This window comes from Eubalaena glacialis, chromosome 6 (assembly GCF_028564815.1).
Source record: "Eubalaena glacialis isolate mEubGla1 chromosome 6, mEubGla1.1.hap2.+ XY, whole genome shotgun sequence".
Lineage (NCBI taxonomy): Eukaryota > Metazoa > Chordata > Mammalia > Artiodactyla > Balaenidae > Eubalaena > Eubalaena glacialis.
The window spans coordinates 129,725,386-129,752,455 of record NC_083721.1 but is presented as its reverse complement, the minus strand read 5'-3'; the positions used below and the strand labels follow the sequence as shown (position 1 = coordinate 129,752,455).

At 37.8% G+C, this 27,070-nt stretch overlaps 1 protein-coding gene across 4 annotated transcripts in view; it reads right to left on the bottom strand.

The window, feature by feature from the left end:
- PIK3CB (phosphatidylinositol-4,5-bisphosphate 3-kinase catalytic subunit beta) overlaps window positions 1–27,070 on the bottom strand; it is a 193,001-nt gene that overhangs the window by 126,954 nt on the left and 38,977 nt on the right. For 2 of the 4 annotated variants that reach the window (XM_061193631.1, XM_061193632.1), the window contains exon 2: window positions 18,892–18,996. The exons of the other annotated variants lie outside the window; for them this stretch is intronic. The gene's annotated coding sequence lies outside the window, so the exon portion shown is untranslated. The remainder of the gene's footprint in view (window positions 1–18,891; window positions 18,997–27,070) is intronic. 4 annotated transcript variants of the gene reach the window in all.

Here is a 27,070-nt window from a genome sequence, read left to right as displayed (position 1 = left end):
CTAAAGTGAAGCAAATAATTCTGGCTTACTGGATACAATTTTGTACCTATCATGGGATACATATTTTAGACAAAAGTTTCATAGTCTGGACAACTGCTTCTGTTTTTCAATTCAGTAGCAATGGAACCAAAGACTAACTAGGGTGGGGTTTTTTTTTTTTTTTTTTTAAATGACAACAAACCTTTATTCAAGACATGGTATTCAATCAATCCTGGTACTTGTTTATAACAAGTGACATCAAATAATCAGCAATGACTGTATAGCAAAGGGTACCCACATATAAGTGCTGTGAGAGTGAGTCATGAGCCAGACTGCACAAGTGTGTAGTGATGCTGGTGAGTAACTAACCAATATCTAGGGACTGATCCAGTGCCAGAAAGCCATCTGAATGGCAAACAGTAACATGAGAAGAATGTTAAATAGCTTACAGCTGTAGAAAAAGCACTATCCCAGGCTCTGAACCTTTTAGTTATTTCCGTCTGCTCTCATTTTGAACATAAGTTGTACGACGTAAAAATTAAAAGAGAGTCCTAAAATGCTAGCATTTCTCCCAAGCCATTTCAGGATTACTCTTCTGCACACTGGTGTAAGTTTGGTCTCTGCAGGTACTTGTTTGTCTGTTTTAAAACTCTTCCTTGGAGACCAATTTTCCTCGTAAACTATCCAGCCATGAATGACAAAATGCTTCTGTGTGTAGTTTTCACAGCCCCTTTACTACCGACACTAAACAGGGAATACAAAAAAAAAACCTAGTAAAAATTGAAGAGATATCTGTCCCTAGTACCAACTTTTCTTTCACTGCCTATTCTCTCTACAGAACACATCAGGAGAGGCAGGCTGATAGTGTCATCTCAGTGCTAGGCCTCAATCAAGAGAGAAGAGAGCAAAAATGATTGGAATGCAAGTTAACAAATATTTACTAAGTACTCGTTCTATTTAAGATGCCATATCACACACTTGACTGGGGGAGGAGGGGATCAAAAAAATAAAACGGAGAAGTTTGCAACCCAGTGTGTACCAGAGCACTGAGGTCTGCTGAGAGAGACTAGTGGGAGGAGGTACGTGTTCTGTTTCATTCAGAAGGTGCTCCTTCTCAGACTGCTGGGGAATGTAAAATAAAGACAGATACTGAAGCTTACATGACTGCTTTCAGTGTTTTCCACCTCAATCCACACAGAATCTCAACCACAAGAGATGAGGATGGAATATTGAAAAGGGGAGGTATGGAGTACCTGCTTAAACTTCACAAAGTGGTACAGAAAGTAGTATTAGCTGGGGATCAGGAGATCTCACCTGAAATGGTGAGGTAGCACCACAGTATCACTGTCATGAAATCCCTTCATTGCCTTACTGGGAGTTACGCGGCTTGGAGGATAATAATTCATCATAGGTCACTATTTCTAGGTTCCAAAGAAATCTGAAATCTTCATCTATTTATGCTTCAAACTCGGCTTTTGGATACTGTGCTGTATTTAATTTACAAGACTACATTGTAGGTAATCTAATAAATCACATTTTGTTTCAAAAACGTCAAACAGCATTATTTCTAAAATGGCATTTTTTTTCTCGTGATGAGAACTTTTAAGATCTACTCTCTTAACTTTCAAATGTACGACAGTATTATTACTATAGTCACCATGCTGTACATTACATCCCCATAACTTATTTATTTTATAATGAGAAGTTTGTACTTTTTGATCCCCTTCACCCATTCTGCCCATCCCCCACCACTCCCCTGCCTCTGGCAACCAACAACCAACCTGTTCTCCGTATCTATGAGTTTGGGGTTTTTTGATTGTTTGTTTGCTTATTTTATATTTCACATATAAGTGAGATCAAACAGTACTTCTCTTTCTCTGTCTGAATTATTTCACATAGCACAATGCCTTCAAGGGCCGTCCAGGTTGTCACAAAAGGCAAGATTTCCTTTGTTTATGGCTGAATAATTTTCCTTTGTGTGTGTATCTATATCTATCTATCTATAGATAGATATAGATACACCACAATTTCTTTATCTATTTCTCCATCAATGGACACTTAGGTTGTGTCCATGTATTGGCTATTGTAAATAATGCTACAATAAACATGGGGACGCATATATCTTTTAGTGTTTTTGTTTCCTTCAGACAAATACACAGAAGAAGAAATGCTGAATCATATGATAGATCTATTTTTAATTTTTTGAGGAACCTCCAACTATTTTCATAGCGACTACAACAATTTACATTCCCACCACTGCAAAAGGGTTCCCTTTTTTCCACATACAACACTCGTTCTGCATTTAGGATTTTCTCCCATTTGCTAAGTTGCCTTTTCTTTTTGTTGATGGTTTCCTTTGTTGTGCAGAAGCTTTTTATTTTTTATTTTATTATTATTATTATTATTAGCCACGCCATGTGGCTTGTGGGATCTCAGTTCCCCAACCAGGGACTGAACCTGGGCCACGGCAGTAAAGTGCCAAATCCTAACCACTAGACCACCAGGGAACTCCCTGAAGAAGGTTTTTAATTTGATGTAGTCCCACTTGTTTATTTTTGCTTTTGTTCCCTTTGCTTTTGATGTCAAATACAAAAAATCATCACCAAGACCAACAACAATGAGGTTAAAGCCTATGTTTTCTTCTAGGAGTTTATAGTTCCAGGTCTAAAACATTTAAGTCTTCAATCCATTTTCAGTTTATTTTGTGTATGGTGTAAGATGGTGGTCCAGTTTCGTTCTCTTGCATGTGGCTGTCCAGTTTTCCCAACACCTTTTACTGAAGAGGCTGCCATGTTCCATTGTACATTCTTGGCTCCTTTGTCATAAATTAATTGACCATACATGCATGGATTTATTTCTGGGCTCTCTATTATTTTCCATCGGTCTATATGTCTGTTTTTAATGCCAATACCATACTATTATGATATCTATAACCTTGTGACATAGTTTGAAATCAGGAAGTATAATGTCTCCAGCTTTGTTCTTTCTCAAGAATGCTTTGGCTATTTGCGGCCTTTTGTGGTTCCACAGAAATTTCAGGGTTCTTTGTTCTATTTCTGTGAAAAATGTCATTTGAATTTTGATAAGGATTGCATTGAATCTGTAGATTGCTTTGGACAGAATGGATATTTTAACAACATTAATTCTTCCAAATCATGAGCATGGAATATCTTTCCGTTTATTTGTGTCTTCTTCACTTTCTTTCATCAATGTCTTAAAGTTTTCAGTCTTTGACCTCCTTGGTTAAATTTATTCCTAGATATTTTACTCTATTTCTTGCAATTGTAAATGGGATTGTTTTCTTAATTTTTCTTTCTAATAGTTCATTGTTAGCATATAGAAATGCAACAGATTTTTGTATATTGGTTTTTGTATCTGCCAACTTTACTAGATTCATTTATCAGTTCTAACATATTTTTGGTGAAGTCTTTAGGGTTTTCTATATACAATATAGAATATCATGTCATCTGTAAATAGGGACAGTTTTACTTCTTTTCCAATTTGGATGCCTTTTTTTTTTTCTCGCCTAATTACTCTGACTAGGACTTCCAGACTATGTTGAATAAAAATGGCAAGAGTGGGCATCTTTGGTCCCTGATCTTGAAGGAAAAGCTTTCAGCTTTTTCTTTTCACCAGTGAGTATGATGTTAGCTGTGGGCTTGTCCTATGTGGCCGTTATTATGTTGAGGTACGTTCCCTAAATACACAGTTTGTTGAGTTTTTATCATAAATGGATGTTAAATTTTGTCAAATTTCTCCACCTATTAAGATGATCACATGATTTCCATCCTTCATTTTGTCTGTGTGGTGTTATCACATTGACTGATTTACAAATGTGGACCATCTTGCATACCTGAAATACATCCCACTTGATCATGGTGCATGATTCTTTTAACGTACTGCTGAATTTGATTTGTTAATATTTCGTTGAGGACTTCTGCATCTATGTTCATCAGGGATATCGGCCTGTAATTTTCCTTTGTTGTCGTGTCCTTGTCTGGTTTTGGTATCAGGGTAATGCTGACCTCATAATATGAGTTTGGAAGTGTTCCTCCTCTTCTATTTTTTGGAAGAATTTGAGAAAGACTGGTAATTCTTCTTTATATGTTTGGTAGAATTCACCAGTGAAGCTAACTGTTCCTGAACTTTTGTTTGTTGAGAGGTTTTTGTTACAGATCAATCTCTTTACTAGTAATCAGTCTGTTTAGATTTTCTATTTCTTCATCATTCAGTCTTGGAAGGTTGTATGTTTCTGGAAATTTATCCATTTATTTTAGGCTGTCTAATTTTTAAGTAAAAGCTACCATTAGAGGTCCATTTGACTTCACTTCTCAGCTTCAAAACTGAAATCATGTGGAAACTGAGGGAATACTCTCAAGGAATTTTAAAATGTATTGGTTAAAACATTCGCAATGAAAGAGAGCTTTAAGAATCCAAATTATCTAACAGAGCATGGAAAACTAGCTCAAAAAGACTTATAATTACATGATAAGGAGTTCTGCCTAACGACCTGGAATGAATTTAAAACAAGCCCCCAAATTCTTTTACCTTCCTCCTATTAAGAAGTGCGGGCTATGTTCCCTCCCCTTGAATCTGAATTTGGTGACTGCTTGACCAATTAAATAAAGCAGAGGTAATACACTAGTAGACCCAGGTTTAAGAAACTGGCAGCTTCCACTTATCTATTCCAACACTTGTTTGTGAGATGCTCATTTTAAGAGCCATATATAGGTGCTTTGACCAACCCCAAATGACTGCCAGCACCAACAGCCAGACTTATTAGTGACTAGGCCTTTACAACTCCGACCCTCAGACTTTGAGTTTCTCCATCTAAGGCCCAGACATCATGAACCAGAGACAAGCTTACCCTGCTGTGCCTTGTTCAAGTTCTTGACCACAGTGCAAAGGAATAACAAAATGGATGTTTTACAGCACTAAGTTTTGTGATAGTTTGTTACAGCAATAGATAATTGGATATACTAGGTTAAGAGAATAAATTATACTACAGCCAAGAATTGATTCATTTGTTTCTTTTTTTTTTTTTAATAAATTTATTTTATTTTTTTTGGCTGTGTTGGGTCTTCGCTGCTGCCTGCAGGCATTCTCTAGTTGCGGTGCGCGGGCTTCTCATTGCGGTGGCTTCTCTTGCTGCAGAGCACGGGCTCTAGGCGCACGGGCTTCAGTAGTTGTGCCTCATGGGCTCTAGAGTGCAGGCTCAGTAGTTGTGGCGCACGGGCTTAGTTGCTCCACGGCATGTGGGATCTTCCCGGACCAGGGCTCAAACCTGTGTCCCCTGCACTGGCAGGTGGATTCTTAACCACTGCGCCACCAGGGAAGCCCTCATTTGTTTCTTGAAACACACACACACACACACACACACACTTCCTTAAATACATATTTTTCTCAACGGCATTTCTCATAAGAAATCTTTTCTACCTATATACAAATAGCTTCATTATATTAGCAAATAAGTTAACCTCTGAAATTATAATCACTCAGACCAAAATCCTATTGATATTTAAATGGAACTGAGAAATAAAAGCTAAAATTAAATTACCAGTTATAATCTTGTCTAGTAATCTAGTGTCATTTCCCTCAAAAAAGGAGGTATATTTCCATTACTCAACTTTGATCTATCAAACTTCAGTTACAAAAACTATGAAGACAATTTTCTTGAAATCATAACTACTGAAAAGTAGAATCCAAATTTATGAACAAACTGATACAAGCTCTAGTCAGCTTCCTTAATTAGATGTTTGTATGTAAAATTCTTATGTTTTCCAAAGAAAATATAGAATATTTAAACAAGTTCTTAATTTAATATTTCAAAACCAAATAATATACTTGTCTACAACTTGGCACGAATACATAACCTCAGAATTATTTCATCTCCCATAATAAGCTTCCATTCACTATAGGACCATGATGAGGTTTGTACCCAGGACCTGGATAAAGTTACAGAACTATAAGCAGCCTGGCTGTGATAACAAGGAACCAACAGTGATGAAAAGTAGCTTTATCACCTCATATTCCTTAAAATTTGCATAAGAAGGTGAATGTAGGGACTTCCCTGGTGGCGCAGTGGATAAGACTCCACGCTCCCAATGCACGGGGCCTGGGTTCAATCCCTGGTCAGGGAACTAACTAGATCCCACACGCATGCTGCAACCAGGAGTTCGAATGCCACAACTAAGGAGCCAGCAAGCCGCTTAAACTAAGGAGCCTGCCTGCCACAACTAAGGAGCTGTTGAGCCACAACTAAGAGGCCCTGGAGCTGCAACTAAGGAGCCCGCCTGCCACAACTAAGACCCGGTGCAACCAAATAAATAAGGAAGGTGAATGGAGACACAATGGAAACACTTTCCTTGTGCCTTTTAATGTGAATCACTAAGCAAGTAGGATGTGTGTGTTATAAATCTTCTGAGTACAGATCTTTTATTTTATACATTAAGAACTAAGACCTACAGAAATAAGATGACTTTCTGAAGACCACTGTGGCAGAGACTGCTTATCTCCTTCCACAGTTATGGGACTGTGGCTGTGCACTTGGCACACTAGATATTCCAACCTCCTGTGCAGTCAGAATGATCATATACTAAGTTCTCTCCAGTGGAATGTTGAGTGGAAATGACCTGTGTCACTTCAGGTTAGGGCGTTTAAGAAAGTTTATATGCCACCTATACCTTCTCTTTCCTCTTCCACTGGTCACAAAGCAAGAAAGAGTCATGAGATGAAAGAAACCACCTGGAATAGAGCCACCTACCAAAGAGGACCATCCACTTTGGACTGTTCCATGAGTAAGAAATAAACATCTATTATGTTTGAGATATTATTCATTTTCAGTCTGTTATAGCAATTTGGACTTCACTAATTTAGTCAAGCACATAGTTTAGGTAGCTGCAAGGCCGTGATTAAAAATCACATATGAACACAAAAGACCGCAAATAGCCAAAACAATCTTGAGGAAGAACAAAGCTGGAGGTATCATGCCCCCTGAAATAAAACTACATATACAAGGGCTTCCCTGGTGGCGCAGTGGTTGAGAATCTGCCTGCCAATGCAGGGGACACGTGTTCGAGCCCTGGTCTGGGAAGATCCCACATGCCGCGGAGCAACTGGGCCCGTGAGCCACAACTACTGAGCCTGCGCGTCTGGAGCCTGTGCTCCGCAACAACAGAGGCCGCGACAGTGAGAGGCCCGCGCACCGCGATGAAGAGTGGCCCCCGCTCGCCGCAACTAGAGAAAGCTCTCGCACAGAAACGAAGACCCAACGCAGCAAAAATAAATACATAAATAAATTTATAAAGTTCAAAAAAAAAAAAAAAAACTACATATACTATAAAGCTACAGTAATCAAAACAGTATGGGGGGGACCTCCCTCGTGGTCCAGTGGCTAAGGCTCCGCACTCCCAATGCAGGGGGCCGGGTCCAATCCCTGGTCAGGGAACTAGATCCCACATGCCACAACTAAGAGTTGGCATGCCGCAACTAAAGATCCCGCATGCCGCAGTGAAGATCCCACACGCCGCAACGAAGATCAAGCATGTCACAGCTAAGATCCAGCACAGCCAAATAAATAAATAAATAAATAAATATTTTTATGAAAGAAAAAACCGGTATGGGGGAATTCATGGCCGTCCAGTGGTTAGAACTCCACACTTTCACTGCCAAGGGCCCCAGTTTGATCCCTGGATGGGGAACTAAGATCCCACTAGCCATGCAGCATGGCCAAAACAAAACAAACAAACAAAAAAACAGTATGGTACTAGCACAAAAACAGACACACAGATCAAAGGAACAGAATAGAGAATCCAGAAATGAACCCACGCTTATACATCAATTAATCTACGACAAAGGAAGTAAGGATGTACAATGGAGAAAAGAGAGCCTCTTCAATAAATGTTGTTCAGCAAACTGGACAGCTACATGAAAAAGAATCAAACTGAACTACTTTCTTACATAGTATACAAAAATAAACTCAAAATGGATTAAAGACTTAAATGTCTGAAACCATAAAACTCATACAAGAAAACACATGCTGCACGCTCTTTGACATAGGTCTTGGCAATATTTTGGGGGGTATGTCTCCTCAGACAAGGGAAACAAAACCAAAACTAAACAAGTGGGACTACGTCAAACTAAAAAGGTTTTGCACAGCAAAGGAAACTATCAACAAAATGAAAAGGCAGCCCACTGAATGGGAGAAGATATCTAGAAACAAGATATCCAATAAGGGGTTAACACCCAAAATATAAACTCATACAACTCAACATCAAAAAACAAACAATCCAATTACAAAATGGGCAGAGAACCTGAACAGATGTTTTTCCAAAGAAGACATACTGATGGCCAACAGACACATTAAAAAGATGCTCAACATCACTAATCATCAGGGAAATGTAAACCAAAACTACAATGAGATACCACCTCCACCTGTCAGAATGGCTATCATCAAACAAAAAACCAAGTAACAAGTGTTGGCGAGGATGTGGAGAAAAGGAAACACTGTGCATTGTTGGTGGGATTGTAAACTGGTTCAGCCATTATTGGAAAACAGTATGGAGACTCCTCAAAAAATTAAAAATAGAACTGCCATATGAGCCAGCAATTTCACTTCTGGGTAATCTGTCCGAAAATAATCAAAATACTAATTCAAAAAGATATATGCACTCCAATGTCTACTGCAGTATTATTTACAACAGTCAAGATACGGAAGCAACCTGAGTGTCCATCAATAGACAAATCGATAAAGAAGATGTAATATCTATATCTATAGTGGAATATTACTCAGCCATAAAGGGGGGAGGGGATCTTGCCATTTTCGACATGACTGGATCTAGAGGGCATTATGCTAAGTAAAATAAGTCAGACGAAACAACAAATGCTGCATGATCTCAGTCACAAGTGGAATCTAAAAACCAAACAAATAAAACAAAATGAAAACAGACTCATAGATACAGAGAGCAAACAGGTGTTTGCCAGAAGAAAGGGGGGTGAGGAATGGGCAAAATAAGTGAAGGGGATTAAAAGGTACAAACCTGCAGTTATATAATAAATAACTCACGGGTATATAATATACAGCATAAGGAATAGGGTCAATAATAACTTTGTATAGGGATAGATGCTTATTAGACTTATCTTGGTGATCATTTCATAATGTATGCATATTTCAAATCACTATGTGGTACACCTGAAACTAACATAATATTGTACATCAACTGTTCCAATTAAAAAAAAGAAAAAAAAAAAAACCTCATATATGCTCCCTCAGTTACATTCAGTCCAATGCTCTGTGTACTCTACCACTGTGTTTTCCTTATCACCCTTCTCCAACCAAACAGAAAACGGAATTATGAAGAGGAGTGGGCAACAACATTGATGAGGCTAACATTATGATGTCCCCAAATCATTCACTATTTAAACTCAACAGCTTTAATCCTTGTTTATCACTTTACACATACATTTTTTAATCCCCTGGTAGAAATGAACATGTTGACAGCTCTCTTTCTCCTCCTGACTAGTCATCTGACTAAAATTACTGTATTTTTCATAAGTAAGTGTAGAGACACAAAGTATGCTGAATTTGAGGCAAGTAGAGCCAAGAGCGCTTTCCAAGAGAAGGGGATATTTTAACACAGACTTGAAGAGGAAATTGGCTAGGCAAAGGGAAAAAGAACATATGCAAAGACCTAAGAAACCTTAAGTATTTGAGGAATTCAAAGATTACCCTTTGGAACAGAGAGATGGAAAACAGAGGCAGAATGGTAGTGGAGGGGTTGGCCAAATCTCCATTCTAGTAGGCCACATTAAGGTATTGCTCTTCATCCAAAAAACAAGAGGAGACTCAATGAAGAATGTTAAACAAGTGAATAAAAATTGATCGAATAAATTAATTTTTATACACTACAGTGAGAAAATGAATAGGCAAAGAACACAAACCCAACAGAAAAATGGGCAAAATAATTAAATAGAAATTTCACAGGAGCCAAAAGTCCCATAAACATATGGGGCAGGGGTGGAATATTCAACCTCATTAGTCACCAAAGAAATGTAAATTAAAACCACAATGAGATACCATTTCATAGATCACTGCTGGAGGGAGAATGAATTGATTCAACCTCTTCCAAGAAGTCTGGCATCAAAAATTCCATTAGTGGACTTCCCTGGTGGCAGAGTGGTTAAGAATCCTCCTGCCAATGCAGGGGACACGGGTTCCATCCCTGGTCCGGGAAGATCCTACATGTCATGGAGCAACTAAGCTCGGCGCCATAACTACTGAGCTGCACACCTAGAGCGTGTGCTCCACAACAAGAGAAGCCACCGCAATGAGAAGCCTACGCACCGCAATGAAGAGTAGCCCCTGCTCACCGCAACTAGAGAAAGCCCGCACACAGTAACAAAGACACAACGCAGCCAAAAATAAATAAAATTAGAAAAAAAAAAATTCCATTACTAGGTATACATCCTAGGAAAACTCTTATCCAAGGTTGTCACACGTACATGGGTATTCAATGTGAAATTTTTCACAGTATCCAAAAACTAAACACAACCTAAATGTGCATTAATAGAATGGATCAATAAATTATATACTTTACAATACAGGAAATTAATACAGCTATACACATCACCATGAATGAACCGTACTAACAACGTAAAATCGAAAAAGAATATTTGATTCCATAAAGTCAAATATTGTTCAGAGATGCAAACAGAGATGGTAAAGTTATAAAGAAAAGCTTAAAAAAATAACAAAAATTTCAGCAAAGTATAGCTTGGGGAGAGGGAGGGAGATATGATCGAAGAAGGCACTTATTACTGATCTGGCTGTTATGCAGAGTTGTTCATTTTTCATCATTCTTTAAACTATAAATTTAAGTTCTCATGTGATCTTCTGTATAGATGCTAAATTTCACACTTTTTAAAAATGGATTAACAGCAATAACAGATGTAAAGCCCCTCGGCAGCATCTGGTGTGGAGAATCCATTTGATGGGAACCCACTCCCCATTTTACTGTGACTATGACCTCAGTGTTAATGATAAACCTAAGTTCTAGATTTTTGCTATCACCCCCAGTTGCTTCTTCTCCTCTATTCCTACCTAAGAATCCTGACCACCCTCATGCCCCTAACTACTTCTCCTTATCACCTTTGTCTTTAACTCTAGATTCTAGGAGGGAAGTGACATTAGCATCTACAGCAAGGAATTGTGATCCTGCTCATCTCCATTCCTGCCACCCTTGCTGAAACCTAGATAGTGAGTTCCTGAATGACAGGTACAGGCTCTTTCATCTTTGCGGTTCTTTCTGCACAGTGCTTGATACAGGACCTCAGTAACTATTTGCTGATTGATGAATAAATAAATACATTACAGAGCTAAACTACTAGCGAAAATAAGATTAAAGTTTAAAATCAGGCTGGTGCTTCCTCATGTTCTCTAAGCCCTTTCACAGTTTTAAAGACTCTCTTGGCTGCTCAGGAACAACAGAAAGACAATTCCAAAGTTGCTTTAAAATCTCTGCCCACAAAAATAGTAGATGTGTAGTCATCAGCCGTATATAATAATCTCCATTCATTAATAATTCTTAAAACTCTGAATAAAAAATTTAGATCCTTCTTCAAAGTAACATAAATGATTTTCCATTTCAATTTTTACAATTATAATTTACTATTATTTTATTTTAAAAATTACATTTAAAATGTACTCTATGTATAATGCATAAAACTAGTTCATCCTCTACATAAACAAAATGATGATATTTGATAACATGTGACTGTTTAGCAAGCTCTTATATTGGAAAACTGTACTGAGATCAACAAGGCAGCCATTTATATTGCCTTTTATATACTACTTCCCCTGTCATGTGGCAGTCAAAAGCCTAAGCGAGATGCTTACAGCAAAGAAAACAGTTTTGAAAGGTCATGCTACACAGATAGCCAGAATTTCTTTCACAATATCCTTACTGTCTGTGGTAGACTATATGACAATCTAACCACAGTTATTTTCTGAGAAAAAGCAAAAAGCATGCTATCAAAGAACCAGAAACAGTAGGCACTCAACAATATAATCTTTATGAACATTTTTCTAATGCAGAAACATCCAGTGCATATTAAGGAAAAAGAATCCTGAGTCAAAGACAAAGAACTGGGGGAAGAGGAACTAGTAAAAACTGGAAGGCAAGTTTAAACCACTCAGTTTATTCATAATATTCATATAACATGATAAGAAGCTTCTAAAGTAAACTTTTTCAAATTAAAACGTGATTTACCAAGGAAAAGCGTAACTATAACAATATTGAAGCATGAATATGATCTATTTCAAAATTTCCAAATCTTAATGACAATTGCAAACAAGGTACAAAGCTTCAAAATCCTCTCTGCAGGAGCTGTAATCCCATCAGCACTTTTTTTTTTTCCCTTAATAACTTTTATCAGTCTATTATCCATCTGAACAAGGAATGTCTTTTCCTAACTGTTACACAGAAAATGTGTCAGTCAACATGATGAAAATTTCTCCACCTCCTTATAAAATTTCCAATTTTCAAGTGTATCCTTTGGGGGAAAAAAGCATTCTAACTCATTTAATCATCTTGTCCAATCCTGGGAGATCATAGTTATTCCTGCCCAGTAATCAAAACACATAGCTTTCTCCTAAGCCAAGTGAAGGTACTTGGTACATTAAACACCACAGCCAGGTTACATAGACAGAATAACCATAAGTTTTTGGCAATGAATTCTTTTCAAGGGTCCATAATTTTAATTCCTGTGAGGATCTCTCACTAAAATTTAACCAGGTGACAACTTTCTTTACCAGTTCCGACCTTATAGCAGAGCATGAGGATGTGTTACTTCTAAACCTACTAGAAAATGATCTAAGATAAACCTTCTTTTAAGGAAATAAATATACTTAAAACATTCCACTGTTCAAAACCAAAAACGAACTATAAACCAAATCCAGGCAAAGATGTGGAGAAATTGTAACCCTTGTATATTACTGGTGGGAATGTAAAATGGTGCAACCACTGTGGAAGAAAATATAGCAGTTCTTAAAATATTTAAACAAAATTACCATGTGATCCAGCAATTCTACTTCTGGGTATATATCCAAAAGAATTAAAAGCAGGGAGGAAGTCACACAGATATTTGTACACCCATGTTCATAGCAGTATTATTAACAATAGCCATAAGGTGGAAACAACTCAAATTTCCCTCAATAGATGGGCGGATAAACAAAATATGGTATGTACATACAATGGAATATTATTCAGCCTTAAAAAGGACACTGTGATACACGCTACAACACAGATGAACCTTGAGGACATTATGCTAAGTGAAATAAACCAGCCATGAAAGAACAAACATTGTATGATTCCATTTATACGAGCTACCCAGAATAGGCAAATTCACAGAAACGGAAAGTAGAATAATGGTTATCAGGGATTGGGCTGATAAAAAAGTTGCAGAGAGGGATAGTGGTGATGGTTGCACAACACTGTGAATATATTTATGCCAGGGAATTGTACATTTAAAAACCGTGAGGGACTTCCCTGGCGCAGTGGTTAAAGAGTCCGCCTGCCAATGCAGGGGACACGGGTTTGATCCCTGGTCCGGGAAGATCCCACATGCTGCAGAGCAATTAAGCTTGTGCGCCACAACTACTGAGCCTGTGCTCTAGAGCCCGCGAACCACAACTACTAAGCCCGCGTGCTGCAACTACTGAAGCCCGCGTGCCTAGAGCCCGTGCTCTGCAACGAGAAGCCACCGCAATGAGAAGCCCACATACCACAACAAAGAGTAGCCCCCGCTCGCCACAACTAGAGAAAGCCCGTGCACAGCAACAAAGACCCAACACAGCCAAAAAATTAAAATAAAAATTAAAAATAAGTAAAAAAATTAAAATAAAAACAGTTAAAATTGTCAATGTTCAGGGAGAACACATTGAGCTCTTTCCAAATGCCCACATTTGTACATATCCCCAATTTAATGATTCCTTCATTTATGAAATTTATAAAATTCCTTCATTACTTATTTCAGAAGGAAGTTACTGATAGTATGAAATATGATGATAAAATAAGAACAATAAAGTCACATAGAGTTGTAGATGCTTAACATTTATTTAAGCTCACTCATGCTGAGTACTTGTCATGATGCACTAGTAATAAATGCCATTTTACTGGGACACAATTTGGAATCATGTGTTTTGGAGATCACAGAGGATCTTTGAATATGTTAAATCTGAAAATGTCAAGGGTGAGGCTAATGTATTTTTACTTCATTAGCTTTAGGCAGCTAAGGAGCACTGGATTTAGAGACAATTTGGAGTTCTATAGCGGTGGGGTTTTTTTTCTTAGTATTCAATGTCAATGAGCAAAGTAACCAGACCTCTTCCTTCAATTTAGAGGAAAAAGTCTTTATTTTCTGGCTGCACTACGTGGCTTGCGGGATCTTAGTTCCCCCACCAGGGATTGAACCTGGGCCCTCGGCAGTGAAAGCTCGGAGTCCTAACCACTGGACTGCCAGGGAATTTCCAGGGAAAGGTCTTTAACTGATCATGAGTGTTGCTTCTGTACTTCTGACACCATCTCTCAATCAATCATGATGTGATCTGGAAATCCCCTTTTTATTAAAGTTTTTTAAAAGGGAGTACCCTTGGGTATTTCATTTCTCAATTTACAGATAGAAGCAACAGCAAGAGAAGGCCCCCTTGACAATGTGAAATGAGCCAACTTATTCTTTCAATCCATCTCAGTCCCTATATCTGCTTTGAGTAAAGAAAAGTGAGCAATACTGTGCAGATGAAACTGAACATTCAGATGCTTTGTACGCATGAAGAAGCTTACCTAATTCATGTATAGCAAGTGTTAACTTATTAAAAAAAAAGTCAAACTGGTCAATTTTGTTATGCACATTTTACAATTTTAAAAAACCCAAATCCAGGGACTTTCCTGATGGTCCAGTGGTTAAGACTCCACGCTCCAAATGCAGGGGGCCAGGGTTTGATCCCTGATCAGGGAACTAGATCCCGCATGCTGCAAGTAAAAGATCCCGCATGCTGCAACTAAGACCCGGCATAGATAGAGAGATAGAGAGATAGAGAGATAGAGCGATAGAGAGAGATAGAGATAGAGAGATAGAGAGATAGAGAGATAGATAGATATTTTTTAAAATTAATTAATTTTTAAAACCCAAATCAAAATAAACTTATCCATCAGGAACTACAAGGCCTTCATGCATCCAATCCACCTTTCTCTACTCTTCCTACTTCCCTGTGGGATTAAAAAAATCTGTTTTAGTGTACATCCCCTTCTCTTATCATTACCTCAGACACTTCAAACATCTGGCCTCACGGTTAGCCACAAGCTACACTGCTCAGCCATAGCCTTGCCTTTCACCCCTCCTGTATCCTCACCCCTGGATCTGCATCTCCACCATCAAAAAGAAGAAAACCCAAAGTCTACAACCTGACTCTAGCTCTTCTACCTTCAAAATGTCAGCTGCTACTTCCTCCTGCCTCACTTACTCCATTCCAGTCACACTGGCCCTCTTACTGCTCCTAGAACACATCAAGTACAGTCCACCCTCAGCTCCTCCACCCTTAACCCACATATCTACCTGGTCTGCTCCCTTAACTTCACTTAGAGCTGTGAGCCCAAATGTCACCTAATTAGAGAGGGCTTCCCTAATCACACCTTATAAAACAGTAAGCCTACCCTTCCCCCGTCAATATCTACCTTTCCCTAATACATTTCCCTAATATATTTTTAATGGTACTCATTACCATCCAACACAGTATATATATTTACTTACTGTTTATCTTCCCCACCCTCATTAGAACATCAATTCCATGAGAAAGGAGCCTCTGTTTTTGTTGACTGTTATAACCCCAGCAGCTAGCACAGTTCTTGGTATATTAGGAGGTGAATATATTATTCAATAAATACGTGTTGAACCAATCATGGCCTCCAGTCCCTTGTGCATTACCTTTTACCAAGCCTATATCTCCATAGACGGTTATTCCAACCACCAATGCCAAATTTCTCATTTCCATCTTAAAGGTTATGCTAGCTAAATTCACACTGCCTGCCATCTCAAGTTGTTTATGTTGAACTGAGCCTTTATGATTGGTCAACAATCCTTTCTATCCTATCCTGGTGATCATATTAAGTTCCTCCACCATGGTCTCTGGCCTGGTCAATTCCAACAGTCTCTTAACTGATCTCCTTGCTTCCCCTGTACTCCTATAGTCCATCTTTAATAGAGCAGCCAGAGGAATCTTTAAAACATATATCATATCATGACACTTTTCTGCATAAAACTTTTCCTTAAAAGATTTCCTTGAGTCTAAACTCTTTACCATGACCATAGGAACCAACATGGCCTGGCCCTGCCTACTTCTTTAACTTCATCTCATGACTCTATGGTCCTCATCCACTCTGTTCCAGAACACTGGCTTTGTTTCCATTCCTCAAATACATCAAGCTCATTTCTACCTTGAGATTTTTATGCTAACTTTATTTTCAGGTGACTGAATCCTTGTCTTTCATACCTTACCTTAAAGTCACCTCCTCAGAAGTAGCCAATAAGTCACTTTATCAACTGCCCTCCTCAGATCACATTACAATTTGGTATTTTTATTGTTTGTTTCAACGATTGGCTTCATGAGAAAACTTATAGGGACTTCCCTGGTGGCACAGTGGTTAAGACTCCACGCTCCCAATGCAGGCGGCCCGGCTTCAATCCCTGGTCCGGGAACTAGATCCCACATGCATGCCACAACTAAGAGTTCACATGCCACAACTAAGGAGCCAGCGAGCCGCAACTAAGACCCGACGCAACAAAATAAATAAATAAAAACACACCTGGCACAAAGCAGGTGTTCAATGAATATCTGCTGAAGTTGGAAATTACTCTACAACATTTTTCCTAAATGTTTTCTCCTTCCAGAATCCCAACCCCACCACTGATTATTTGCCTTGTAGATAACCTCAATCCCCATCTTATTTTGAAAAGCAGGATAAGAAATTCTACAGTTTTCTTCCTCTTTGCCTACAAACTCCTTGATTCATCCTCCCTTCCCTTCCTCTGGTTTCTAAGCAGAATGGCTGCTACTCTTTTGTAAGAGTTAAGCCCTTTGCCCAGGTCCTTGATCTCAAACCTTCTTACCTCCTTCAGGCAATTAATCACTCTAATATTTAAACTATTCTACATATTTAAACTACTCTGATGGATCATTCCCTTTCACCTAAAATATACCAAGTGCTAATGCTAAAATATCTTCTATGTGGCTAACTCTTCAAAATGATCACTGCCTCATTTCCTGCACAAACTTCTTGAAAAACATTCTATTTTATACTTCATGCTTTTTTGTATTTTGTAAAACCATTTACTTAACCTCTTATAATTCATCCTGGTCTACTCAATCTGTTCTCTCAGTTATCAAGAACCTCTTAATAATTATTATCTTATTTTATTACATAATAAACCTAATAATTATTAATTATTAGGTTATATTAATGCCCTAGAGGGGTTCTTGAATTTAATTAAATTTAATGCCCTTCTAGGGTATTAAAATCCTTAATCTTTCTAAGCATCTCATCCCTCTCAAGAACCTCTCCTTGAAATTTCTTCATTATGCTTCAAAGAAAGACACAATACCTTCATACCTTTCCTCTTATTTTTCCTTTGCTGATTCTTTTTAACAACATTTAAAGTTCTGTACTTTACCTTTTTCTCTCTGCTAGGATACTGGAAATGTTATCTACTTCCACAGCTTAAACTCTATGTGAATTGCTCCAAAATCTGTATCTTCGGGCCCTAAATTATCTTTTTTCTAAATTTTAGTCTCATATTTCCACATTTAAGGAGATATTCTGAAAGTTCTACCTGTACCTCCAAAATCAAAATGTGTCTCACAGAATTCATATGTTATAGTCCCATCCACTTGCCCCCTAATAACCAGTCTTTCCTTGTGGTTTCCTTACTTATGTTATGGTACCATCATACTTGTAGCCACTCAAAATCTTGGATTCATATATATGATTTCTTTCTTCCATATTCCCTGCCAAATCTGCCTTTGAAATCTATCCTGCCAAATGAACTCACAGACCACCAGCTTCCACTCCCACCACTCATTCAGGTAGTCATTATTTCACTTTTGCATCACTTATCACAGTGACAAGTGCTAAGCACCTAACTTGCCTGCTAGACTATCAGCCCAGTCTAACACACAAGTTAACATTCCCCAGGCAGAGAATATCTGCCCTCGTTAACTGTATAACTAGGGTAGATCATGTAATTTATCACACAGAAGAGTAAAAAATGGCATAAGATAGTTCAGCAATTACACGATGTTGTATGTCAATTATATCTAAATAAAGTTGGAGAAAAAATATTTGGGCATTAAATTATCTACAAGAGGCTTAAACAAAGATATATATTGTCACACTAGAACTCCAGTGCTTGGGGAAATGACTGCTTCATCCTAAATACATACCATATATTGGTTCAATAAATCACTTAAGAGCTAAAATATTCACTTTATCACCTTCTCTTCACTCTTTACTCTACTGCAAACTTATTTTCAGCCACAAACATTGTCCTGAAATGGCCTCTGCTGGGGTCAGCAATGATCTCCTAACTGCCAAATCCAAAAGGCTCTCAGTTTTCAATTAACCTCTCTAAAAAGCTTTAAACACTACTGACCCCTCCTCTCTCCTTCATAAAGTTGGGTTTAATCTGTGGTAAACATAATCCTAAGTACCTGACTATCTTAAAACAAGGCCTAGGACTTCCTTCCCATCCCCACCCCAGAATAACTAAAAGATTTAGGATCTAAGCAAGATTCACATCTTCCTTCTATACTTAACTTCTGAAAAAATAATATAAGTAATTAAAGATACGAAATTGGATACTTACCTTGAAATGATAGCCCCCATTTCAGTCTTTTAGGAAAACAGATGGCATTACTTATTTTTTAAAAGTGAAGTTTTCATGGAAGACTTTTTCAGATTAGAAGATACGCTGCCAAAAAGGGTGAACATAAAAGATATTAACACCTAAATGGACTAAATTAAAAGTAATTTTACTACTTATATGACATAATTGCTTATAACTGTATTTTTAAATATGGGGAAAATACAGAAAACACATGAACCACAATATTTAAATTACAGAACGTTACAGCTGTAAGGGAGTTAAGTGGACGTCCTGTGCAACTATCTGAATTCTCTTATGTAGATTACCTCCGCTTTCTTGAAACCTCTTTTCTATAATATGCTAGTTTTCTATTTCCCAATCCATTCCTCCATCTGGATCATAAGCTGCTAACCATGAGTAACTCATTTCATTTTTCCCCTTTTCTTCTTTAATGTAATATTTGACACACACAAAATATATGGAAAGATGAATGTAAGCAAGCATTAAGATGAACACTGTAAATTGTAAATCACCACGCCACATAAGAACATCAGTAACATTACCTACATGCTCCTCTCCTCCCAACCTTTATCCTAAATATTTATTATTCCACTACTTTTTAAAACATACTTTGTCACATATGTATTATGTCCTTAAACAATATTTTGTTTAGTTCTGTGTCCCCTGCTCCCCTTTTCAGCTTGATAACTTGGTATGCTAAGTTATAATAGCATACCAAGTCTTCGGGGACTTGAACTTTTTCACTCAATATTTTTCTAAATATGAATGTAGTCTTCAGCGACTTGAATTTTTTCACTCAATATTTTTCTGAGCTTTATCCATGTTACAATTTCATTGCTCTATATGGTATTTCACTATATAAATATGCCACAGTGTATTTATCTACTTTGTTGACAAACATTTGTATGGTTTAGTTTTTTGCTTTTATCAACATTACTATACAAGTCTCCAGGTACACTTACAGAAGAATTTCTTTAGGGTTAGGCTTTAAACCTAGAAGCGGAAAATTGGTGAGTCATACATAGGACATCCAAATTCCCAAGTTTACCAAAAATGCCAACATGTCTTTAACTGAATCACCTTACCAATTCTCCAGCAGTATATGAATCGCTAACACATCTTCTCCAATACCTGGTAGAGTCAGATTTCTTAATTTGTAGCAATACAGAATACATAAAATGGTATCACACTGTAATCTGTTTGTACTTGATTAGGTTGAAGATCTAATAAGGTTGAAGGCCTTTTCACAAGTTTATTAATGATCTATGTTCCTTTCTGCATTCCTTTGTTCAGAGTTTTTAGACAATTTTATTGGATTGTCTTTGTCTTATGAAATAATAGGCTTTGTATATTCAGGACCAGGACTGGCTACATAATTTGCAGTGCCCAGCACAAAATAAAAAAGCAGGGCCACTTATTCAAAAATTAATTTCAAGACAGTAACAGCTTAGCATTAAAATAAGTGTGGGGCCCTGTGTGACTGCACAGGTTGTACATCCATAAAGGTGGCCCTGTTCAGGACACTAATTCTCTATTACATATATTACAATTTTCCTCCCAGGTTTGTGGTTTATCTTTTCATCTTCTTTATGGTGTTTTTAGAGGGACATTAATTTTAATGTAGTGAAAAATATCAATCATTTTTTCAGTCACTTTTCTGGCTCACTGAGAAAATCCTATAGACCTCATAAAACTTTATGGCTTTGCCTTTTCATCTGAGCCCTAATTCATGAGTGCTTTCCAAGGATCAGTGAGCTCACAGCTCTCTCCTCTCAGCCATTATGTCCCATTCTTCACGAACAACATTTCAGGACTTTATGACCTTTGTGATAGTAGCGTCCTAATCATTATCATTGAATTCATTTCTGGGCAAGCCCACTCAGATTGGATTGGAGGGACTTCCCTGGTGGTCCAGTGGTTAAGAATCCGTCTTTCCAATGCAGGGGACGCGGGTTCGATCCCTGGTCAGGGAACTAAGATCCCACATGCCGCAGGGCAACTAAGCCGACACGCTGCAACTACTGAGCCCGCATGCTCTGGTGCCCGTTCACCACAACAAAGAGCCCACACACCGCAAGGAACATCCCACGGGCCACAACTAAGAACAACGCAGCCAAACAAATTAATTAATTAATTAATTTTTAAAAACCAAATTGGACTGGAACTTGTGCCACATGCCAAGTCTGGAATTGTCTATATTTGTCAGTAATACTCCAAGTCAGAAATTTTAATAAAAAATTTCAACCATCTGGTTAGAACATTTTATGTTTAAAAAAAAGGGAGAAAAGGCTGAAAAATCTTCAAGTTTCATTAAATTAGCAGGAATCAAAGGAGAGCATGATTGTTGTTATTAAAGTTGAAAATCTTTTTCATTTGGAACCTTCAAAATAAAATTTGGCTAGGAAGCAAATAATTTTATTCTAGTCTTGGCTTCTTTTGAAATAAGGTCAATAATATGCTTTTTAAAGTGAAAGGAAAGTTATAAAACAAATTTTAGAATGATGTCAAAATGTATCAAACTGTTTACTTTCCCAAAAGTAAGGGAATTAGTCAACTCAAAAATAACCAATTTTCTGGTGCAGGATGTTGACAGCTGAGGAGGCTGTGGGGGGGGGGGCTGGGATAAATGGGAACTCTACGTGCTTCCTGTTCCATTTTACTGTAAAACTAAAACTGCTCTAAAAAAATAATGTCTATTTAAAAGGGAAAAGAGAAAAGGAAAGCAAAAAATAATAACCAATTTGACACAATATAGGTTAATAATGAATGTAAGTATACTGCTTAGTCTTCTTGGACAGTCAACAAAATTACTCTGATTTCTTCAAACACAGAATTCAATAAACTTTATTCTTAAAGTTCCTAATAATCCTTTAGGTAAAAACAATGTTATTAACAACCTTACCATGAAGATCCACTCACAACTTCACTGTGAAAAGAAATCAAGCAGCATTTATTAGGAGAAAAAAGTTCTGGACAAATATGCATTAAACTTTAAAGGGGTGGGGGGAGAATTTCAAAAGCTCATCCAAGCACTGAGAACAGCACATGATGAAACCAAAACCCCTACACAGGTTCTATCTCTGGTCCCTGTTCAAGCAAAAGTACTCTTCTAGGGCTTCCCTAGTGGTGCAGTGGTTAAGAATCCACCTGCCAATGCAGGGGACACAGGTTCGAGCCCTGGTCCAGGAAGATCCCACATGCCGCGGAGCAGCTAAGCCCGTGCACCACAACTACTGAGCCTGTGCTCTAGAGCCCGTGAGCCACAACTACTGAGCCCATGTGCTACAACTACTGAAACCCGCGTGCCTAGAGCCTGTGCTCCACAACAAGAGAAGCCACCGCAATGAGAAGCCCACGCACCGCAACAAAGAGTAGCCCCCGCTTGCCGCAACTAGAGAAAACCTGTGTGCAGCAATGAAGACCCAACAAAGCCAAAAATTAAATAAATAAATAAATAAATAGTTGTTTAAAAAAGGGGGGGGCTTCCCTGGTGGCACAGTGGTTAAGAATCCACCTGCCAATGCAGGGGACACAGGTTCGAGCCCTGGTCTGGGAAGATCCCACATGCCACAGAGCAACTAAGCCCGTGTGCCACAACTACTGAGCCTGCGCTCTAGAGCCCATGAGCCACAACTACTGAGCCCACGCACCACAACTACTGAAGCCCATGCGCCTAGAGCCCATGCTCCGCAACAAGAGAAGCCACCGCAATGAGAAGCCCACGCACCTCAAGGAAGAGTAGCCCCTGCTCGCCGCAACTAGAGAAAGCCCGCACACAGCAATGAAGACCCAACACAGCCAAAAATAAAAATTTTTTTTAAAATTTTAAAAAAGAAACCTACTCATAGATATAGAGAACAAACTAGTGGCTACCAGTGGGGGGATGAGGGGTGTGACTGAAGTAGGGGATTAAGAGGTACAAACTACTATGTATGAAGTAAATAAGCTACAAATATATATTGTATAGCACAGGGAATATAGCCAATATTTTACAATAACTATAAATGGAGTATAATTCATAAAAATTTTGAATCACTATGTTGTACCTACACCTGAAACTACTATAAATATTCTAAATCAACTATATCTCAATAAAATAAAATAAACAAACCAGTAACAATGTTGCTATTTTAAAAATAATAATATTATTAAAAAATAAATTCCAAAAATCACTTCGTAGTAGAGGTGCTCATCTCTCTCCTTTTCCTACTGAACCCACAGTACTCTTCACATACTACCACAAAGTCCTAGCCCTACATCAAAGAAATGCAATTTCTATTCCAACATTTATGTTTATAAAATGCAATTAGAACACTCAAAAATATTCTTTGAGGGAATTCCCTGGTTGTCCAGTGGTTACGACTCCACACTTCCAATGCAGGCGGCGCAGGTTTGATCCCTGGCAGAGGAACTAAGATCCCACAGGCCATGCATGGCGTGGCCAAAATAAATAAATAAATAATTTTTTAGAAAAATTCTTTGACGACTTCCTTGGCCGTCAAGTGGTTAAGACTGCAATTCCACTGCAGGGGGCGCCGGTTCAATCCCTGGTTGGGGAATTAAGATCCCACACACGGCACAGCCAAAAAAAAAAAAAGAAAAAAATATTTGATACCCATGAAATCAAATATTTCTCCATTACCCAAGAAATAACCAGATTAAAACTACTAGTGGGGCTTCCCTGGTGGCGCAGTGGTTAAGAATCCGCCTGCCAATGCAGGGGACACGGGCTCAAGCCCTGGTCCGGGAAGATCCCACATGCCGCGGAACAACTAAGCCCGTGAGCCACAACTACTGAGCCTGCACTCTAGAGCCTGTGAGCCACAACTACTGAAGCCCGCACACGTAGAGCCCATGCTCCGCAACAAGAGCAGCCACCGCAATGAGAAGCCCACACGCTGCAACGAAGAGTAGCCCCCACTCGCCGCAACTAGGGAAAGCCTGCGCACAGCAACAAAGACCCAACGTAGCCAAAAATAAATAATAATAAAATAAATAAATTTATTAAAAAAAAAAAAAGACTGCTAGTGTATGAGTCTGTTAGTCTGTTTTTCTTTCTTTTTGTTTAACAAATGGAGATTATATATTCTGGCTTTTTTAAAAATACAGTTTCTCAAAAGACCAATATAGCCAGTAAACATAGGGGGGAATAAAAGCAATCTCACTGGTACTCCGGAAAATAAAAATTAAAAGCACAATAAGATACCACTGTGTACCCACCAGGATAGGTAAAAATTAAAGAAACTAATAATACCCAGGCTTGTTGAAAATGGAGAGCAACGGAAATTTACATTCCTTATGACATAGGAATTCCACCCTAGATATAAATCCAAAAGAAATGTGTACACGTTTCACCAAAAGATATTTACTAGAATGTTCATAGCAGCATTACTCAGACTAGCCAAAAAGTATAAACCCAAAACAGAATGGATAAATTATATTACATTAGCACAATATAATACTATATTGCAATGAAAATGAATTTAGTACCTTAGAGCTTTATAAACACAGTCTGATACATAAAAATATGCAAGATGTTAAGCAAAAAAAAAAAAAAAAAGAAGCACAGGATAGTTGCTATGATGTGTCTTTGGCAAAGGGATAAAGATGTAAAGAAATAAAAATCTATATTCATATTTGTTTCTAAGTATAAGAGGCACTGGAAGATTACACAGATACTAGTAATATTAGTTTCCTGGGCAGAGTGAAATGTTAGGGAATTGGGGTAGACATGAACTGGGTAGCTGGGAAAAGGGTGGGAAACTGTTTACCTTTTTTATACTTTTTAATCTTTGAACCACAGTAATCTATTACATATTACAAATATAAATAATCCAGAAAAAGGATTCAAAAACCACTTTTTAAAATCTATTTAGATATGAGCATCTGAATTAAAAAAGATATTTCAGCAATAAAAATAATTTGCAAACGCCTCAAAAAAATAAAAACCAGAAGTGTGCCTCAAACATACACAAATAATGGGAACCACTCTTTTACACACTGTAAGAATGAGAATATACCTTTGTTCATCTTACTAAGCTACACGCAGCAACTCACAACTACACATAACATGGATAAATCTCATGAACACATTGGGGTTTTTTGGTTTTTTTGCGGGGTGGGTGGGGAGGGTTGACTTAAACCACAAACATCAGTTCTGGAGCTTGGAAGTCTGAGATCAGGGTGCCAGCATGGTCAGGTTCTTTGTGAGGGACTTCTCTCTGGTTTACAGACCACCATCTTTTCATTGTATCCTCACATGGTGGAGAACAGAGAGAGATACCTGCTTGATTCCATGTATATAACATTCAAAAAATGGGCATAACTAATTCTAGGGTGTTAGCTGTCAGAATAGTGACTACCCTTGGGAAAGAAGCAAGCAGAAGTGAGTGGGGTGGGAGGTGGTACACATAAGGAGATTTTCTGGTCTCCTGGCAGTGTTCTACTTCTTGGTGATGGTTACATGGATCTGTTAACTTTGTGATAAATCATGATACTATATATTGATGATTTTTTGCCATTTACTGTATGTGTTATACTTCACTGAAAAAAGTTAAAAGAAGAAAAACACAGTGAACCACTATATCGCATCTGTTAGACTGACAAAAAGATCTGACAGTATCAACTGTTTGAGATTATGTGGAATAACCAAAACATTTTACCTTCCTGGTGACAGTGTAAATTAGTATGACCTCTAAGGAAATCAATCTGGCATTATCTAACATATTTCATTATTTTTAAGATGAAGTGTTTTCCACATTTTAACACCTTTGATATAGAAATGCATCTTACAGTCACCATCAGGTAGCAGGAATGCCTCATGTGAACTTGATTCTTTTTCCTGATGTCCTAATAAGACAACTACAACCTTTAATATTTTAGTACACAAACCATGTAAGGACCATTTGAAAAAAGAATATATATCCTGGCTGTAGTCTGAAATCTTTGTTGACATCTTTTGGTAAAAATCACCAAAAAACATCCAGAATGAGTGTCAGAGGCTTATAAAAATCCACCTCACTACACCCTTAAGATTTAATACACTCTGCTGTACATATGTTACACTTGAATTAGAAAAAAAAAGTATAAATAAGGATAACAATTTCTGCTTCAAAAACCCCATGAAATAGTTAAGTTCACAGAACATGGTGGGGGGGAAGTCTTAAAAATATGGACAGACTCCCGACCTCACTCATTAGAAAAATGCAAATAAAACTACACAATTTTCAACCTGTTTGCCATGGTACATTGTTGGCAAGGCTGTGAAGAAATACACATCATCCGGCATAACAACAACATGATGGTAAGTATGTGAATTATGTAACCTTATTGTGGTAAATATTTTGCAATATATACCTGTATCAAATCATTACATTGTACACCTTAAATTTACACGACGTTATATGTCAATTAAATCTCAATAAAGCTGGGGAAGGGGGGAGAGAAACACACATTATCCCTTTTCATTGGTGTGGAGAGTCAGGGTCCAAACATAAGGGCAATTTAGCAATATCTATCAAAATTACAAAGATATATGGCCTTTTATTAGTAATACCACATCTGAATTTATTCCATAATTATATACTTGCATATGGGCAAAATGCTGTATGTACAAGGTAGTTCACTGCAATACTGTTACAATAATAAAAAATCAGAAACAAGCCAAACGTCTACCAACAGGGAATTGGTTAAATAAATTATCCAAAGGGAAATCATACAAGTTAAAAAACAAAACAAAACGATATACTCTATGGAAAGATCTTTGGTAACGATCTCCACTGTTAAGTAAAAAACACAATGTACAAAGGGGAGGGTAAGAAGACCAATCTGCAGAACAACAGGTATAATACGCTACCTTCGGAGTTGGTGAGTTTTTTGGATAGAAAAAAGTGCCTGTACTTTTATTGCCTTTATTTATGTAAAGAAACTCTAGAAGAATACATAAGAGGCTAATAAATAGTTTCCGGGACAGAGTGGAGTGTTGGAGGAATGCAGTAAATAGGAACAGGGTGGCTGAGGGCTAGAGGTGGGAGAGTTTCTACTGTTCAACTTTCTCATATTGAAAAGGTTTTTAATCCCATGGGAATCTATTACTATTATACATAGATTAGTAAATTAATAAACGAAAATAGGGTCCAAATACTATCAACATACACAC